The sequence below is a fragment of the Loxodonta africana genome, chromosome 1 (genome assembly GCF_030014295.1).
Source record: "Loxodonta africana isolate mLoxAfr1 chromosome 1, mLoxAfr1.hap2, whole genome shotgun sequence".
NCBI classification, from domain to species: domain Eukaryota; kingdom Metazoa; phylum Chordata; class Mammalia; order Proboscidea; family Elephantidae; genus Loxodonta; species Loxodonta africana.
In genome coordinates, this window is record NC_087342.1 from 241,645,367 (window position 1) to 241,661,204 (window position 15,838).

Consider the following 15,838-nt stretch of genomic DNA (forward strand, 5'->3'; position numbering starts at 1 on the left):
GGACCAGTCCCTGGAGAAGGACATCATGCCTGGCAAAGTAGCGGGTCAGCAAAAAAGAGGAAGACCCTGGAGGAGATGGATTCACACAGTGGCTGCAACAACGGGCTCCAGCCTAACATTTGTGAGGATAGTGCAGGACCAGGCAGTGTTTCGTTTTGTTGTGCATAGGGTCAGGTTGCACAGTGGTTAATGACTGGCCTGCTAACAAAAAGGTTGGTGGTTGGAACCCACCAGCCGCTCCATGGGAGAAGAGACCTGGTGGTCTGCTCCCTCAAATATTACAGCCAGGAAAACCCGATGGCTCAGTTCTACTCTGTCACGTGGGGTCAGTATGAGTAGGAATCGACTTAATGACAACTTTTTTTTTGGATGGGCCAACCACTCTGTCTTCTGTCAGCCCTTTCCTGTGTTTCATAAAGCCTCAACGATGGCAATGCCATTATTATCCGAACTTTAAAGATAAGGCGACTGAGGGTACAGCGGTACCACGACTGGCACAGCTCTTCACCACCAAGAAGCCCACGTCCCACCATCCCACTTCCCCGTTTTTATTCCTGCCGCCCCGCCCCAAGCTTCCCATGGAAAGACGCAGCAGCTCGTTCAACGGGTCTTAAACCTTTCGTCTAGCCACGGCCTTCCACTTCCGGTTAGAAAAAGTTTTTATTTACGAGCCAGACTGCGGGTGGTCACGAGGAATTCTTTGCAAAACCGTGGTATCCCATTCATTCACCCCAAACTTCTGCCGCGGGGCACCGAGCAGTTGCTGGGGCAACGCGACCAGCGCGCCTCCGCCCATCATGCCCCCTTGCCTCTGGGGCCCTCCCGCGCCTGCGCAAGTCGGTCTTCCTGCGCCTCCGGTCTTTCCCGCGCCTGCGCACGGCGAGGCTGCCCGAGCCTCTGTTCCTTCCCGCGCCTGCGCACGGCGAGGCTGCCCGCGCCTCCGTTCCTTCCCGCGCCTGCGCACGGCGAGGCTGCCCGAGCGGAAGCGGAAGCGTAGGGGGCGACGCAGGCGGGGGAGACGGGGACGAGGACGAGGACGACGACGACGACGGCTGCGGCTGCGGCGGCGGCGGGTCCCAGCTGTGGCTACGTCTCTAGGTAGGGCTGGCCAAGCAGACCCTCCTGTCATTGTCTCCGCGCTGCCCTTTCCATCGCATATGGCTGTCACATCACCCGCGGTGGGACCCGCTCACCTGGCTCGGTGCTGGCTCTTCGGGCCGCGCCGTCCCGGCTCACCCCTAGCCAAGGTCCCATCGCCACGTCGTTTCTGCCTTTCCCTGCAGCTGCGACGCCACATCTTCATTCTGACCGCTCTCCCGGCTGTGACGTCATATCAGCTTGGAGCTGACCCCAGTTGTGACGTCACATCTCCAGCCTGACCCCAGCTGTGACGCCTCGTAATTTCCACCCTGCTTTCCATCCCTATTTCAGCTGTGATGTCACATCACTGTCCCAACCCCCTGCACTGCCGTCGCTTCTCACCAGTGTCTCCCCTGACCCCGTCAATGCCATGAACACTGGTCTACTGTTAGTGGGTCCCACCCTTCCCGAAGAGGTGTGCTTCTTGCCTGTGTGTGTGCTTTAGACCCGTGGTCACTTAAGGGTGCCGAGCTACATGACTTCTGTGATTGTCCCCAGAGCTGTTCTTTTGGCCTCTGCGTGTGCATCTCAGAACTGGTGTGTGTGTGTCTGTCTGTGTCTCACCTTGTCTGGGCTGTCCCTGAATCAGTCCCAGCACCTAGCAAATTGTGGGCCTTCGGGATACAGAGGTGGAAGACAGGGTTCCTTGCCAGGGAAGAGCCTATAGACAGGCAAAAGGCAACTTAAGAGACAAAGCTACGTGCCAGGGCAGAGTTGTTGGCTGAGTTAGCCAGGTGTCCCCAGAGGTGGAGTGTGGGCTGTTTTGAAAGGTAGGAGTTGGAGGTAAGACCATCAAGAGCCCCTTCCTGGCAGAGGAGCAGAGAGTTTCATTCAGGAGGGCTTGAGGCAGTTGGCTAATTGGAAGCTAGGAGCCGCTGGGCGTCACTGAGACAAGATGGTTAGGGACGGGGAATGTCAGGAACCTGAAGAGGACTTGGAGCAAAGAGGTGATGGGATCCTATTGTGGTGGAATAAAAGGAGCTGGACAGGTGTGGGGTGATGTTGGTATGGTTTGACACCACAGAGGACATAGGAGGGCTCTCGGGGTAGTCCGGGCAGAAGTTTCAGAGCTGGAAACCTGGGCATAGCAATGGCGAGGAAGTTAATGGGAGTTAAGGAGGTGAGATGGTGGAGTCCAGTGACAGCCAGGGCTTGGCATGAGCACCAGAGTAGATGGTTCAGAGAGTGAGAGACGCAGATCAGGGTAAGTGTGGTGCGCTCAACTCCTCGCCCCTCACCTCCCAGTGGATTCAGGTGTCCGGCTGTCACCTGTCATGCATTCCACCACCCACCCTGACTTGTGCCTTCTTCTGTTTGGACCACCCTGTGTCACTCCTGGGCCATGCTCTTCTCCCTGTCACTGACACTGCTGCTAGGACCCGCCCCACCCACCTTCACTCTTTCTCTGTGTGTTTCTTCAGCACCCCATCTCTGCCGTTGCAGTCTGAACTCCCTCCAGGACGAGTTTCTCAGCCCTGCCCATCTTGCAGTCTCTGAATCCTAACTCTGCCTTCCTTCTTGGTGTGCCCTTGACGAGCACTGACAGCACCCTAGCTGGGCTAGGCCCTCCCTATTCATCTCTGACAGATGAACTTTCCGGACTATCCTGCCTCAGCTTCCTCAGTTAATTTATAGCTGCCTTGTCTTCTGTACACACTGAGGTGTCCACTAGCCTCAGGTCCACTGTTTTCTCATCCAGACATGGAGTGGTGGCATTTGGAGGGCACTGCTGGTTTTAGCACGCCAAGATCCTTCCTGATGCCTGAACCTGAGCCCGGTACCACTTGTGGGGGCAGATTTACCTCAAAGCTCCAGGGTCCTCACTTCCATGGGCCCTTCCAAGGCCCTGGGAAGGACCTTTTTAAAAAGAGGGAGCCCACATTGTATAAGTTCCAGGGCTACAAATACTGAATCCCTACAAACCAGCCACTTGCATCCTGCTATCTTGGGGTTTGTGGTGTTCTTCAGGATGCTCCCCAACACCTTTGCCCCTTCCTCATCTGTGTGCATGGGCTCTTGAGCCTGGGGGAGAGAGTACCAACGCATGGAACTGACCAAGGCCAGCCTTTCCTTCACCTTCACTTTGCTCTAGTGTCGAGGAGGAGGGAGGCACCAGATTCCACACACTGCATGTTGGGAGACCCTCTGTGACTCCTTTGTTGGAAGGTTAAATGGGGGCCGTTAGATTTACTTCACTGCCGGGTGCCACCTCCTGTAAGAAAAGGCAATGGTGAGAGGAAAGTCTGCCTAATTGAGACCATAAAAGGAACTCTTATCTCCATGGAAACCAGGGTTAGCCACTGGAAACCCCTCAGAGGAATTCACTGGACCATTTCTCTCATTACTCTGAAAATGAGGCCACTCTAATGCTGTCAATTATTTTTATATAGCCTTATAAGAAGTATAAAACAACCTTTTATTTTAATTTACTTTTAGACATCTGTTTCTTTGTGAGGTGTTCCGTTGGAAATTCAGATATTTAAAGCAGGTTATTTAAAGTTTAAACTACACAAACACAATAAGGCATTTCTAAAGGACTTTATGGTAGTTGTTTAAAATCCACCAAATTTGAGAGGTAAACCATTATCTTATTTTTACAGATAGGGAAATCTTTGACGTACAAGGAGGTTAAATGACTTGTCTTCAGTCACGCAGTAAATCCGGGCCATTGCTGGCCCAGAAAGCCAGTCCCTTAGCCTCCCTTCCTCGTAAACAAATTTTACTCAGTAAAGAGAAGAATATTTAGGTTAGTCTTTATGATGTTGTTGTCAGTTGCCCTTGAATCAATTCCGACTCATAGCAACCCTGTGTACAACAGAACAAAACACTGCCCGGTCCTGCCCCATCCTCGCAATTGGTGTTATGCTCGAGCCCGCTGTTGCAGCCACTGTGTTAATCCATCTCACTGAGGGTCTTCCTCTTTTTCTCTGACCTTCTGCTTTACCAAGCATGATGTTGCAGCCACTGTGTTAATCCATCTCACTGAGGGTCTTCCTCTTTTTCGCTGACCTTCTGCTTTACCAAGCATGATGTCCTTTTTCAGGGACTCATCCCTCCTGATAACATGTCCAAAGTATGTGAGACGTAGTTTGGCTATCCTTGCTTCTAAGGAGCATTCTGGCTGTACATCTTCCAAGACAGATTTGTTTGTTGTTTTGGCAGCCCGTGGTATATTCAGTATTCTTCACCAACACTATAATTCAAAGAAGTCAATTCATCTTTGGTCTTCCTTATTCATTGTCCAGCTTTCACGTGCATATGAGGCGTTTGAAAATACCATGGCTTGGGTCAGGCATACCTTAGCCCTTAAAGTGACATCTTTGCTTTTTAACACTTTGAAGAGGTCTTTTGCAGCAGATTTGCCCAATGCAGCGCGTCATTTGATTTTTTGACTGCTGCTTTCATCAGCGTTGACTGTGGATCCGAGTAAGATGAAATCCTTCCTTTACAACTTCAATATTTTATCCATTTATCATAGTATCATACAGTTAGGTGGTTTATTATAGAACACTTAATATAACACAGACTAAATTATATCCTTCAGCATACCTGGCAGCACACACCATGGGTTCATGTATGTTGTTCACAGAGCCATTTATGATAAATGCAGGGTTCACCAAACAGCAGGAAAGCAGCTGAACATCCGTGTTTTCTGGATATCCTCTGGTTTTGCCCATTTAAGCACCAAAACATCCCTTTTAGGGTGGGGGTTTTTCTAAAATAAATTATTTTCTTGCTTTCTTAAATGGAATGTGCTGAACGTGATATAAACTTTCTCTGATGATCTTGAGTAAACATTTTAAATGTGATTTCTTACGTGGTGATGTAAACAGTGATGTTCTTCAGGCTTGTTGAGGCATATACAGCTGTTTCCCGTGTTTGGAGTTTTATTTTTCAGCTTTTTTTAGTTTTTCTGTCTCCCATTCCCCAGTGTCAGCTGTCAGCCCTCTGTACCGTGTACGCCTGCCTAAAGCTGCCCTTTATGTAATCTCTGTTCTGGGCCTGGGAGCCGACTGTCAGACTGAATAGAAAAACAGTGCATAGGCCTGGAAATCTCTTATGAACAATGTGTTTAAGCTTTCATTCGCTAACTTTATTTACACCGCATTTGTTTACTCTGAATTCTGAGTGAGTGAAGCATCACAGGCGTTTTCGCAGGTATGCACATGTTTTCCTCGCTTTTCTGTCAAGTGAGGGTGGCTTCATCGTGTGCTTCATCTGTCTCTAGGGATTTCCAGAGCTGCAGTGGGCCAGGGAGAGGCCAAGAATATAGAGTCTTGGCTGCTCAGAAAAGCCAGAGCACCTCTTCCATCCCAGCCGTTGTATCTGGTGCAAGCAATTAAAGTGGTCAGTTGCTAACCAAAAAATTAGAGGTTCGAGCTCACCCAGAAGAACCTCAGAAGAAAGGCCTGGTGATGTGCCTCCAAAAGATCAGCCACTGAAAACCCACAGTTCTACTCTGACACACGCAGCAGAGTCAGCTGAACGGGGAGGTTGCGGAGGGCATCATCTGTCTCCTGGTGCTCATGCCACCAGGAGCAGCGGTGGCCACTGGCTGCACCCAGCCTCAGTGGTGTCAGGTAGGGCCGGGACCTGGTGCACAGAGCCTGGAGTAGTGGCTCAGATCTGGGCCTTACCAGACTGCTGTGAACCTCTGGCAGGCTGCATCCTGTAGGTCACTTGTGGTTCCCTCCCACAGTGGAGCCTGAACAGAGCCAGTACTCACTTCCCCATTGTCTTTACACATGGACTTGGGCCAGTGATCCAGTCCCAGCCAGCAGGACCAGGGTGCAGTTGGCCATCGGGCTTCTGGAATGCAGTGTGCTATTTGATAAGTTCTGACACGTGGGAACACTCGTGAACCACCCTCCTTCATCTTCCAGTAACCACTGATCTGCTTTCTTCTTCTCTAACTGACCCTGAGCCTTCACCTCCCTCTCTCAAGATAAGTATCACAGTCATGGTCTTTGCCTTGGCATGAATCTGAGGACAGTGCACAGTGGATAGACGTCTGCTGGATGGTATGCGAGCTTGGTTGGGCTTAGACCGTATGCCCTTAGGGTGTTACTGGGGCCCAGCAGTGGGAGGTGGCCTCTGCATCCCTCCAGTTCTGGATTCTTCCAGGTAGGAAGGGTTTTGGATATTGGGCAGCCAGAATGACCCATGTCCACCACAGCCTCTCTTTTGTCTTCAGTATTGCTTGTCTCCATTCGACCTTCACACTGTGGCTTCTAGGATGCAAACCTGCTCATGTTACCTGTGCAGGAGCCTCAAGAGCTTTGCAGAGACCTTCACGATCTGGTCCCGTCCACTCCAGTCTCGCCTTTTCTCTTCTGACTTTACTCTGAAGTGTATGACTTGACTAATTCATGAGGGATAAGAATCAGGATCATCACAAAGCTAGACCCTGTGAAGCATGTGTCTGTCAGTTTATTGTGCTCTGGGGGCTTGCGTGTTGCTGTGATGCTGGAATCCATGCCACCGGTATTCAGGTACCAGCAGGGTCTCCCATTGCATACAGGTTTCAGCTGAGGTTCCAGAGTCAGACAGACCAGGAAGAATGACCCGGCAGTCTACTTCTGAAAAGCATTAGCCAGTGAAAACTTTATGAATAGCAGTGGACCATTGTCTGATATACTGCTGGAAGATGAGCCCCCCAGGTTGGAAGGCACTCAAAAGATGACTGGGGAAGAGCTGCCTCCTCAAAGTAGAGTCAACCTTAATGACTTGGAAGGAGTAAAGCTTTCGGGACGTTCATTTGCTGATGTGGCACGACTCAGAAGAAACAGCTGCAAACATCCATTAATAATTGGAACCTGGAATGTACGAAGTATGAATCTAGGAAAATTGGACATCGTCAAAAATGAAATGGAATGCATAAACATCAATATCCTAGGCATTAGTGAGCTGAAATGGGCTGGTGTTGGCAATTCTGAATCAGACAATCATATGGTCTACTATGCGGAGAATGACAACTTGAAGAGGAATGGTGTTGCGTTCATTGTCAAACAGAACATTTCAAGATCTGTCCTGAAATACAACGCTGTCAGTGATAGGATAGTATCCATATGCCTTCAAGGAAGGTCAGTTAATGTGACTGTTATTCAAATTTACACACCAAGCACTAAGGCCAAAGATGAAGACACTGAAGGTTTTTATCAGCTTCTGCAGTCTGAAATTGATCGAACATATAATCGGGATGCATTGATAATAACTGGTGGTTGGAATGCAAAACTTGGAAACGAAGATGGATCCATAGTTGGAAAATTTGGCGTTGGTGATAGAAACTATGCTGGAGATCACATGATAGAATTTTGCAAGACCAACGACTTCATTGCAACTACCTTTTTTCACCAACATAAACAGTGACCATATGCATGGACCTCGCCAGATGGAATACACAGGAATCAAATCGACTACATCTGTGGAAGGAGACGATGGAAAAGCTCAATATCAGTCAGAACGAGGCCAGGGGCCGACTGTGGAACAGACCGTCAGTTGCTCATATGCACGTTTAAGTTGAAACTGAAGAAAATTACAACAAGTCCACAAGACCCAAAGTATGACCTTGAGTATATTCCACCTGAATTTACAGGCCATCTCAAGAACAGATTTGGCGCATTGAACACTAATGACCGAAGGCCAGATGAGTTCTGGAATGACTTCAAAGGCATCATACATGAAGAAAGTAAGAGGTCATTTAAAAGACAGGACAGAAAGAAAAGACCCAAAATGGATGTCAGAAGAGACTCTGAAACTTGTTCTTGAACATAGAGCAGCTACAGCAAAAGAAATGATGTAAAAGAGGTGAACAGAAGATTTCAAAGGGCAGCTCGAGAAGACAAAGTAAAATATTATAATGACATGCACAAAGAGCTGGAGATAGAAAACCAAAAAGGAAGAACGTGCTCGGCATTTCTCAAGCTGAAGGAACTAAAGAAAAAATTCAAGCCTTGAGCCACAATAGTGAAGGATTCTACGGGGAAAATATTAAATGATGCAGGAAGCATCAAAGAAGATACCAGAAAGAATTGGTTGGTGTTCAGCCATTTCAAGAGGTAGCGTATGATCAGGAACCGATGGTACTGAAGGAAGAAATCTAAGGTGCACTGAAGGCATTTGGTGAAAAACAAGGCTCCTGGAATTGACGGAATAGCATTGAGATGTTTCAGCAAACGGATTCAGCACTGGAAGTGCTCACTTGTCTATGCTAAAAACTTTGGAAGACAGCTGTCTGGCCAGCCAACTGGAAAAGATCCATATTTATAACTATTTCAAGAAAGCTGATCCAGTCGAACGCGGAAATTATCAAACAATATCATTAATATTACACGCAAGCATAATTTTGCTGAAGGTCATTCAAAAGCGGCTGCAGCAGTACATCAACAGGGAACTGCCAGAAATTCAGGCCGGATTCAGAAGGGGATGTGGAACCAGGGATATCATTGCTGATGTCAGATGGGTCTTGGGTGAAAGCTGAGAATGCCAGAGGGATGTTTACTTTTGTTTTATTGACTGTGCAAAGGCATTCTACTGTGTGGATCATAACAAATTATGGGTAACATTGCAAAGAATGGGAATTCCAGAACACGTAATTGTGCTCATGAGGAACCTGTAACATAGATGAAGAGGCAGTTGTTCAGACAGAAGACGGGCATACTGGATGAAGTTGGGAAAGGTGCTGTGTTAGGGTTGTATCTTTTCACCATACCTGTTCAGTGTGTATGCTGAACAAATAATCCAAGAAGCTGAACTATACGAAGATGGGGCATCAGGATTGGAGGAAGACTCATGCAGATGACACAACCTTGCTTGCTGAAAGTGAAGAGGACTTGAAGCATTTACTGGGGAAGATCAAAGACCACAGCCTTCAATATGGATTACACCTCAACCCAAAGAAAATAAAAATCCTCACAACTGGGCCAATAAGCAGCATCATGATAAATGGATAAAAGATTGAAATTGTCAAGGATTTCATTTTACTTGGATCCACAATCAGCATCCGTGGAAGCAACAGTCAAATCGAAAGACGCGTTGCATTGGGCAGATCTGCTGCAAAAGGCTTCTTCAAAGTGTTGAAGAGCAAAGATGTCACCTTAAAGACTGAGGTGTGCCTGTCCCAAGCCATGGTATTTTCAGTCGCATCATATGCATGTGAAAGCTGGAGAATGAATAAGGAAGGCCGAAGAAGAATTAACACCTTTGAATTCTGGTGTTCGCAGAGGATATTGAATATACCATGGTGTGCCAAAAGAACGAACAAATCTGTCCTGGAACAAGTACAACCAGGGTGTTCCTTAGAAGCAGGGATGGCAAGACTGCATCATGTTGTTTTGTTGTCAGGAGGGATTAGTCTCTGGAGAAGGACATCATACTTGGTAAAGTACAGGGTCAATGCAAAAGAGGAAGACCCTCAACAAGATGGATTGACACAGTGGTTGCAACAGTGGTCTCAAGCATAGGAACAATTGTGAGCATGGCACATGACTGGGCAGTGTTTCATTCTGTGGTACATAGCGTCACTATGAGTCGGAATCTACTCGATGGCACCTAACAACAACATAAGGCAAAGTTCACATGTATCTCTGCCTTCCCACTTTTCCATTATTTCTGACACTGGCCACTCTCCCCATGGCACTCTCTACTTCTCTCCTGGGTTCAGTAATTCATTGCAACGCCCACGTGGAACTCACCATACCCACTGTTATGTGGCTTATTAGGGGATTAACAGGCTACAGCTGAGGATCGGAACCAACTTGGAAGTAACAGCATCTCGGTTCAGCATCAGGAGGCACGCGGGCGAGGTCTGGAAGGGTCTCAAAGTGAAGACTGCATTGCTTCTTCAGTGCCTTCAGACCATTCTCAGCTGGCACCACTGCCCTCAGCCAGCAGTCAGCTGGCACAGCTTGCTTCTTTCCAAGGCGGCTGCCTTCTCTGCCAGGAGGGGACCCTACTAGGCTTTTCTGCTGGGCAGACCTCTCTGTGATCAGCTTCCCTGCTGTCGAGTTTGCCACCATCAGGCTTTCTGTTGTCCGGCTCTCTATCATTGACCTCTCTAGCTGGCCCAGCTCATAGCCAGTGCAGCAGTTTTTGCTCCACCACTCTCCGCTCTGCTCTGCTCAGCTCAGTTCCCTGAGCTGCTGCTCCCTCAGCAGGGGCTCTCAGCTAACCAGCCCAGCTCTTAGCCAGCAGCTCTCTTAGCTGTGCTTACTTTCAACTTGGTGTGGGAGGATTTTAAGCCTAAGGCCTCCATGTCTCAAAGGACTTAATCTCCTCCCAGTTTTTATCGGCAAGAGGCCCCCCCCACCAAACCTGTGTGTTTCCACCCTTTATATAATCAGTTACAAGGTGAGGCCTCTGTCACCAGACCAGAGCCCAGCCTATCCTTAATTACGCAGGAGATGTCAGTCAACCCAGATCTTCTACAAAAGTAACATTCTCTGCTGGCAGAGCCTGCCCCCCCACCCAAAGTAACAAATACTCTGGGGTAGAAAAAACTTTGGAGGTCCACTAAATTGTTTTCTCAGAGAACTAGGGCAAAGCCAGCAAGTCCTTTGGGCTTGGGGGTTGGGGAGCGGGAATCTAAGTTGTTTTTCCAAAGAACCAAGGCAAAAGTCCTCTTAAAGAAACCCATTGCACCACCTCCTCCCTTAAAACAGGGAGCCCTGCTGATATCCCCCTCCCCCCATTTTTGATGTCTGATGAACAAATTTATAAACAAAATTGCAGTGTATGTTAAACTGCTTAATAACAGATGTTTTAAACATCCCAGAAGCATCCATTTAGAAAAACAAAAAGATACCTTTTGAACTTTGTGAAGTTTTGCATTTCTCGTCACTCTTGCTTCCTTTTGTTTGCAGGCTGTCTGCCATTTTCACGTGGCCGTGCTGCCTTCATTAAGGCCTCAGCTTAAGGCTGCTTTCTCCAGCGCCGTCTTTGATCCTTACACTGGGTTCGGTCTCCCTGCTAAGTATTCTCCCTGCACTCTGTACTTTCACATCCTAGCACCCAGTTATGTCCAGGTGATTGTTGCTTGTTTCATGTTTTCACTGCTGGATTGTAAGCTGTTGGAGCCACCCACCCTGCTAGAGCGCTGGGACCCTACTTGCCTTGTTCATAGCATCCAGCACAGAGGTGCTTGATCAATCAGTAAACCAAGCTTATTTTCAAAAAAATTATGTCTTGTTGAGGAGAACTGAGTATTCATGACTTAAAAATAGGTCTATAAATGGTACAGCCCTACTGGAAAAGAATTACCCATAAGTGCTTATACTTTGACTCAGGAATTTCATGTCTAAGATTTATGCCAAGAAAGTAATGAGAGATGTACTCAAAGATTTGTATCCAAGGATGTGGTTCACATTCTTACTCATGGTGTGCAATATGGCAAACAGCCTACGTGTTGAACAGTCGGGTTGGATGACCTATGTCATGTTCACACTGTGCATCCATTAGAAGCACCACTGTGGGAGAAGACTGATACAGTGACTCTGGAGTACATTCCTTATGTGTTAAGATGTAAAAGCAGACTACAGACGATATGAGCCCCGTTTGTAAAAACAATGAATAATAGAAATAGGCTAAAGTATGTGCTCTAGAACGTTTGAGGTCACTGTGTTTCGAAGATGAGATTTTAGATAGGCGTTTGTGTGTGTGTGCTTTCTTTGAATTTTCTGCAAAGAATGTGGTTCGTTTTTAATCAGTTTTTTTTTTATTACAAATAAATACATTCCTGGTATTTTTTAGAAATCTAGCTTGTAAAAATCTTTAGTGAAACTAAAAAAACCAAACCCAATGCTGTCAAGTGGATTCCGCCTCATAGTGACCCTATACGATAGAATAGAACTGCCCCATAGAGTTTCCAAGGAGTGCGTGGTGAATTTGAACTGCCGACCTTTTGGTTAGCAGCTGCACCTCTTAACCACTAGTCCACCAGGGTGTCCTAAATATAGTAAAACCCACTAAAATTTGTATGGCTTTGTTTTAAATTTTGAGATAATTTCAGACTTGACTGGTGTTGGGCTGATTTTACTAAACTTTAGGCAGCTGATAAATACTTAATCAACAAATTTATAACATAGTACAAATAAAACTGCACCGCAACAACGTAGGAGGTAGGTCTTACCAACCATTTTCAGGTAAGGAAAATGACGCCTATAGAACTGAGGTTGTTTTTATTAAGTGGGCAGTGAGGACTTGATTTCTCTGTCGGTTTTACTCTGGAGCCTCTCATCAGCAGACAGTGCTGCCCATCGTTCTCTGACTTCTCCATGTGACGTGGCCACAAGGCTCCGCAGTGTGGCACCAGTGATCCTGGCCAGCCGTGTCACGGAGGGTCCTTGGGCCTCTCTGGGGGCACCAGGCCTCCCTGGGTCCAGGCAGCACTGAAGCATGTTCTGGCCTGACTGGCCTCTTGGGGGGCAGCTTTGCAGCAGTCACGGCATGACTCCTGGCTCCTCCACCTGTTGCTTGTCTGTCAGTTGCAAGCAGACACTGTGACCTGTGTGTGGCAGGCCCTGTTCTCACCCCAAAAGTGTCACCTGTTAGGCGCCATCAGTAGGAGGAGAGGAGAAAGGGCAGTCCTTAGATACTCCACACTGAGGCCAGCTGGCGTGTTCCTGTTGTTAGAAAAATGACCCGATGCGTGTCGGCATCGTACCGTGTCAGCATCGTGCTGTGGTCTGACAGTTTTCCCCAGGACGTGTCCCCTCTCCTTCAATGCTTGCTGTTGATTGGTCCCCACACACTGAATCAGGTGCCATTTTGTAGGTTTCTGCCTGTAGGGTCATGGCCTTACTGCCACCTGTGTAGGACAAGGACCAGGTCACCTCCACCTAAGGAGCTGTTTCCTGTCGCCTTTCTGATGGACTCCAAAGGCACCATTGCTGCCTCCAGGCTCCTTTGTTGATTCGTGGTACAAAGGTGTGTTCCTATGTACTCACTTTGTATTTGTATGAGAATTATGTTTTAAACTCTCAGAAGATACACTTTGGCACCACGGAAGTGTTGGGACGTCTGTAGGTGTCCACAGCTGCTCTTCCTGTTAGGCATCCCTGTGGGCACGTGGTCCGTTGTCCTGTCCGTCCACAGTGCTCTGGACGTGTCCCCTCTCACACACCAGGAGCCAAGGCGATCCCCTTTGTTTACATGTGTAAGTGTCTCAGAGTCAGAAAGCTTCTGAACCTCTTTCCTCTTGTCCCCACAGGTGGGTGAAGGCTGTAGGGGAGCTTGAGGCCATTCTCAGGTGTGGGGCGATGTCCTGGGATGGTCGCAGCTGTGCCTGCCTGCCGGGCACTGTGTGGGTTTCCTGTGTCTGTGGTTTGTCCCCAGACTGGTCTTGTCAGCATGAGGGCAGTGACTGTAACACATTTTGCTCTCAATTGGTCTGCGAATTTGATGATTCTTGATTCTCTTTATCCACTCACTCACAGATGTTTCTTGGGCACCTCCGATGCCCAGACCAGGGAAGGTATCGGGGCAATAGTGAACAGTGTCATCAGCCCTGAAGGGCAGCGATTCTGCCTAATGAAACAGAACTTCCCGGTTTCTTGCCAAAGCATCGAACATTCTCTGCATAACCTGTGGGTAGAAAAAATGAAAAACAAACCTGTTCTATATGTTATAAAAATATATTTACTGGTAGTTCCTCGCTTACGACAGATTCCGTTCAGACAACTCTGTCATGTCGGTTCTGACATAAGTTGAATACTTGTTTATTTTTGTTAGTTTTCATTATCGGTATCGTCATAAATCTGATCTTTGAACATCTGTGAGTGAACATCTGAGAATGATAATGTCAGCAAATTATGCACTGTAGCATTGTATGTAAAAAAAAAAAACTGAGAGCTCATTGCCGTGGAGTCGATTCTGACTCATAGCGACCCTATAGGACCGAGTAGAACTGCCACACAGGGTTTCCAAGGAGCGGTCAGTGGATTCAAACTGCCAACCTTTTGGTTAGCAGCTAAACACTTAACCACTGCGCCACCAGGGCTCCAACGTTCTATGTATGAAATACATATTGCTGACGATAAGACGTACTAAAAGCAAACACCCCAGACAGTCCTAAGTGCGGTTCCTGGTAACTCAAATATGTCATCGTTCGGGGACCACCTGTGAATGTCCTGTGCGTGGTTTTTGCTGTCATCCTGTAGTAACTACTTTTGGGGAAAGAGAGGCTGTGTATATACTCTCAGCAATAAAAGGCTTAAAACAGAAAAAAATAATCATTTAAAAGGTTTGGTAGCCACATGTGTTTCTCTGGCTTCTTAAACATTCCTTCTCAGGATGCCCCGGAGCAGGAGTTGAAGATTGGGGGTTGGGGTGGGGGGGTGTGAGTATTCAGTGCTTTGAAGGTGCTGAGGTAGTGGGGGCACCCATACCACAGCCTGAGCTGCTTTGTGGATGCCGGGAGAGCTCACGGTAATGTAAGACTCCGGAGATCATTTGTGGTTCAAGACTGAGAAATCAGCAGTGTGAAAGGCAGGAAAAACTGGTACCTGCTTAATTAAAACAGTGAGTTTTTCACCCTTGGGATGAGGAAGGAGGAAAAACATTTGAATAAAGTCAAAGCTGAATAATGCCTGACCTCTTGCAAAATAAAGAGGAGACTGTTCTGAGAAATTCAGTCCTGTCACCTGCAGCTTTAGTAGAAAAATACCTGAAACAAAAATCCGTTTTTATTGGTGAAGAAAGGCACCACCTTGAATGTGACAGGAGCTGGGAGTGGAGGCAGGTTGGGATTGGCCCTCTGCCTGCTGGATCATCTCAAGTTTGAGTGGGCTTCCTCCCCCTGGGGACTGTGGAGCTGAAGTGGGATCTTCTCTCCCAGGGTGGAAACTGAGCCCGGCTCTGCCTCTGGAAGTTTCCAGGTGCTTTTCGAACCTTTGGTCCTTTGACCATCCACAGACCTCACAAGGCCTGCTTAACTCAGCAGTAGGGCATCAGATGGTAGCCTGGGATTTGTGAAATCTAGGTGTTGGGTTTTACCCTTCTAGCCAACCTTCTTCCATGTTGGAGTGGTGTGAGAAAAATCACCATACTTCAGAAAGTAGGGTGACCTTCCTAGACAGGTCCCAGCCAGCCCAGGGTCCTAGTGCAGAACCACCTATGAGAAATAATTGGATTGCGAGCTAGTAACTCAAATACCTGACCTCTGCTTCCAAGAGACACTGTACCAGTAATTGGATTCATGTTTCCCATCATCCGTAGTAACTTCACGAACAGGATTTGCCCAAATTTTAGCATAAAATGTGTGCTCTTTGTTGTGAAGTGCCGTCTAGTCAGTTCTGACTCGTAACAACCCTATGCAGAGCAGAAAGAAATGGTGCCCTGTCCTACACCATCCTCATTATCGTTATTATGCTTGAGCCCATTGTAGTCACCCTGTCAGTCCATCTCATAGAGGGTCTTCCTCTTTTTCATTGACCCACTAGCAAGCATGATGTCCTCCTCTAGGGACGGGCCCCTCCTGATAACATGTGCTCTTTACATCTACACAATTCAGATATATTTTAACTATTAATGTTTGTTAAGCAGATAATCCCGACCTCTATCGTTTGAAGCAAGGTCTGTTAACAGTGAATTCCTGAAGATAACCCTGGGAAGGGCTGTCCCTCAGCCTGATATGTGCTCATGTGCTCTTCTCGTGCAAAGCAGAGGTGGCCTTCTTACCGTTCTTACAGTCAGAACTGGTAGT

The 15,838-nt window shown here is 47.6% G+C and overlaps 1 protein-coding gene across 6 annotated transcripts in view; it reads left to right on the forward strand.

The window, feature by feature from the left end:
• Positions 1 to 985: 985 nt before the first annotated feature.
• The window catches only part of FAM120B (family with sequence similarity 120 member B), a 71,722-nt gene continuing 56,869 nt past the window's right edge, over positions 986 to 15,838 (forward strand). For all 6 annotated transcript variants that reach the window (XR_002784245.2, XM_023541063.2, XM_010601333.3 and 3 more), the window contains exon 1: positions 986 to 1,098. The gene's annotated coding sequence lies outside the window, so the exon portion shown is untranslated. The remainder of the gene's footprint in view (positions 1,099 to 15,838) is intronic.